This window comes from Octopus bimaculoides, chromosome 12 (assembly GCF_001194135.2).
Source record: "Octopus bimaculoides isolate UCB-OBI-ISO-001 chromosome 12, ASM119413v2, whole genome shotgun sequence".
Taxonomy (NCBI): Eukaryota; Metazoa; Mollusca; class Cephalopoda; order Octopoda; family Octopodidae; genus Octopus; species Octopus bimaculoides.
The window spans coordinates 2,218,208-2,222,935 of NC_068992.1; positions in this window are offsets into that span (position 1 = coordinate 2,218,208).

Here is a 4,728-nt window from a genome sequence, read left to right on the forward strand (position 1 = left end):
TTAAAGTCTATTCTCAGCATATTTGGCATAAGAATTTTAAACTTTGCCCTTATTTATAAAGTTGTGTGTGTGTGTGTGTGTGTGTGTGTGTGTGTGTGTGTGTGACAATCGCATGTAGACAATTACATAAGCATGTACTAAATACGAATATACGTTCCTTGTAGTATTGATCTAACTTTGAAGTGGACCAAGTGGTAAAAAGTGAAATAAGAGATGAGACCTAATTAAACTTTAGTGATGGTATACGAAGCAGTAACACAGCCAAACCAGTCAGCCAATCGAGACGGCAGCTATTATTACATTTTGTTGTCACATATAAACCATGCTTTTTTTGAAAGAAATCAAATAAACAAAAACCAAATGTCGATTTTAAAAAATATAAAGAACAATTAAACATTAAATGAAATATTGATTGATTTTATTGAAAAATATTCGAGAAATAATCATACTCAGATACATGCATAGACATCCACGTATATATTTACATATGCACACACACACACACACACACACACACACACACACACACACGTTTGTGTATACTTTTATTTATATATATACGTATATATATATAAATACACACACACAGATGCGATCTCGCACAAAACACCTTACCCATACATACATACATACATACATACGTGCGTCCTGCCTCAGAGACGTACTCCGACACTTACACACTCTTAGTTATATACGCTGACACACACACGGGCTATAATACAGTTTATGTATGCTGCACGTGATCAATTCTAAGAAGGAAGAATACCATAAATGAAAGAACGAAACCAAATTAGAGGAATCATGTTGAGAACAAAACTCCCGAAACTGAAGATGGAAGGATCTCATCAAAACTTAGCGTTTACGCGTTTATTTTCTATATTCTTTTATTGATTCTACCGCCAATACTAATGGATTTAAAAATGGTGACAACACGTTGTTAGGAACTGAAACCTCTAAACATGAAATCCCTCAGAAAGATCTCTATCATTAAACACAAATTAATTTTCAATAATTCTTTTTTTTTTTTTTACCTCAATTCATCAAATTTATTTCCATTTATGAGTGCTCTAATTAACAATGAAAGAAGAATCATGCTTCATGTGTTTTTTGCCATCTTCCTATTCTATTTTCAGACCAATTGTATGATGTACTTGAAACGTTGTGTAGTTTGAAAGGAGCTGCTCTGCTGTATTTCATGTTTAAGTACTTGTAAAATTTCGCTCACTAAAGGAATCTGATATTATTTAAAACAGAATATATTTGCTAATATGAATCGCCTTCAAATTCATGTATCGCTTGTGAGTAGGAGCACATACTTCTAAATATCTAGAAACTTTCATTGAATAATTCCGGTTTCAAGTCTCGTCTGAATTATTGTCACTAAAATATAGATGGGTCATGTGATATTTTAAACGAATTAAGAGTGGTGGGTTATTTCTCTTTAGGAAAATTAATTTAAGCTTTTTAAATAATTGAATATTGGTTGTTTAAATCATTTCAGTTAGATTCTTCATTTAACAATCATGTGCTTCTTTTCCCTCCAAGACTGACTATTATAGTTTGGCCTATTCTATGGAATTATGAAGACTGAAGACAAGTTTAATACGCACAATATTACATATTTAGAGTTGAGATGAATAAGATTCTGTTTTACGTTTAAGTAAAATAGATACAACAGGATACACACAGACACACATAAATAGACTAACGTAGACATACACGTAAGCAAACACATACAAAACACATACAGATATATAAAGAATCAACCAAACACAAACGAATTGTGTTTGTGTGTGTGTCTACGTTGTTGTTCATGATATTGTTGCTGTTCAAACTTGTCATTGCTACGGTGATGGAACTGTGTAGTGAAATGTTTTGACTGCGAGCAACAGGTTCATCTTCAACGCCACCACCACCACCATTCTTCTCTCTTGCTGGTTGTCTGTCAAAGACGATGGCGTGGAAACCTGTTTGGAAATATATTTTGTTCTGATTTGAACAAGTTGACTTTTTGCAATATTGTGACCCGTGGTGTGTGTAACAGAGGGGAGTCAACCAGTTTCTTACACTTCTGGTCGACTTAACAAGATTTAACAACAGAACTAGCAAATACAAGCTTCGGGAAAGGAAAGCAAAACCAAAAGCTTACAGAGTGTCTACACCATGCTCGTTGATAGCATTGAATAACAACAACGATGTCGACGACAACAATAACAACAACAGCAACGACAAAAACAACAGCAGCAGCGGCAGCAGCAGAAACAAACAGCAATAATAACAACAATGATGATCACAATAATAATAATAATAATAATAATGATGATTTCATTTATTTGCTACAAAGGCGAAGGATGAGGGGACAATAGAGACAGACATAAGGTGTTGGGGTTTACATATAATAATAAAAGGATATATGAAAAAGAAAAGTATATATTATATACACTGGGAAAGAGGAGACATATGCATAGCATAGAAAGGTAAAAAAAAAAGGTGGGGAGGATGATAGAGATGTGGCCTTCCTGATACAGGAACACCTTTAGGGATAATCGAGGAACCCTACTGTCCGAGACTTCCCTGAAACCCTATGAGCAAGTACCCTCTCCAATTCCTTCTCTACGACTCACAGGTCTAGACTTAGAGAGGTACCATTCCACTCTTACCATTTTCCCACATTTCTGTAAACTCACTCGAGGACAGCACTTCCCTCTGCACTCTTAATTCCCTTTTCAAGTGAAACTTAAACAGACCTGGATTTTCTAATCCAGACACTAAGAATATTCAGTAAAGACACTAGGAAGCCGTTTGGAGTAGATAAGTGTACAGTACTAAATATGAAGAGAGGCCGGAATATAAAGCCTGATGGCATAAAATTACCACATGACAACACCATTCAATCTCGACTTCGCTAGCCAGAGATACTGAAAAAGTGAGAGAAAGAGTAGAAGAATTCAAAGAGAAAAGGAAGAACAATAAAATGTACAAATGGAGAGGAATTGAACTGAATGATCAACTCCCGTAACAAACCGAAAATCTTGAAAGTGAATCCTGCTGGCTTTGGTGTTGACGGACGGGTACTTGAAACAAGAAACAGAAACATTAATTACAGCCGCTAACGAATCTGAATAAGGCAAAGATCGACGAAAATCAGTCAGACAACAAATGTAGAATCGGCAGGAAAGGAGACGAGGGTATCAGTCACATTTTAAGTGAGTGCAGTATACTAAAACGAAAGGAATGTCATCGCAGACAAGTATATCCGTAAAAGAGTACGTTGGGATGTTAGCTGAGCATGCAGCTTCAAAACAACGGAAAAGTGGTATGAAATAATAGAAAATGTGAATTACAAGATCGTGTGGCACTTTGCCATAAAGACCGACCATACTATTCAGACAAGAAGACCAGACAGGATTATAGGAGACAGAAAGAAAAGAGCAAATAAACAGTGCAAAATCATAGATCTAGCATTTCCTTATCATTGTAGAGTTGATACCAAAGAAATGGGGAAAAAATTGAGAAATATCCGCATGTAGCCAGAGAGCTTAGGAGACTGTAGAAAACCAAGGCAACAATTATTCATGTGGTAATAGGCTACCTAAAAGACTGAAAAAAATTGTAATACAGTCTCATTGTCAACCTGCAGGAAAGTACCGTCCTATATTCTGCAAGAATCATAAGAAAAATTCTTGACAGTGGTGGTGGAGGTGATGTTGTTATTGATTCTGATGCTACTACCTACTTCCATGTTTGATAGATCAGCCAAAGTGCTGAGGAGCCTTGACGGCGAAAGACAATTTCACCTTCTAAACTATTTCCCATCATGTCCTCTCGGTTTGGCGAAGAAAACCACACCACATTAAATTTTAAATAAATATATCGAAAAACATTAATTTTGCTTTTTTTCGATATTTCGCCCCATAGGGCAGGTAAGAATAACTTTTTCTCAGACCTTTATGGCCAGCTCAAAACATGACACACGGGAAAAAAAATAGACTTATAATAATGAAAAGAAGTCAATAACACACAGAATGTTCGCAACACGACTAGTCTTGGGGATAAACAACAGCAATAATAATAATAATAATAATAATAATAATAATACATTCAAATTTGAAGAGAAATCAACATCTTTTGGTGGGCGTGTCTAAATGAACCCTGGTACTATAATATATTTTATTTTATCGATTCCAATCGAGAGTGGAAGCCAGCATCTAAAGAACCGTAACTTAATACAGCTAGATATTTTGTCGACACACTCTGACAGTTTTGTCAAAATCATCGCTGCTTCGTGATAATAATGATTTCCGAGGAGTAAGACCAGACGCTCAAAGAATAAAGAAAACAAAATGAAGGATAACCAAATCGGCGTTTCGTAAAACGAATCTATTTGAATCAAGTAATGTGTGTATAATGTATATCCCGTTCTACGTCATCAGATATCTATGGCCTTATAAAACACTATGCAACTATCTAGATTTTCTGGTTACAGAAGTAAGTGCGATTGATTCTTTCGGCAGATGTTACAAAGATGTTTGGTAACAATTTTGTTCGTGAGAATCACCACAATCGATAAATTCTTTGATAACCAGGACACGTGTTTCGGTAAAAACACAAGCATAGAGATACACTCACTCTTGCAAACACATATATACGTACACACTTACATACATGCATACATATATATATATATATGCATATATATATATATATATATATATATATATATATATA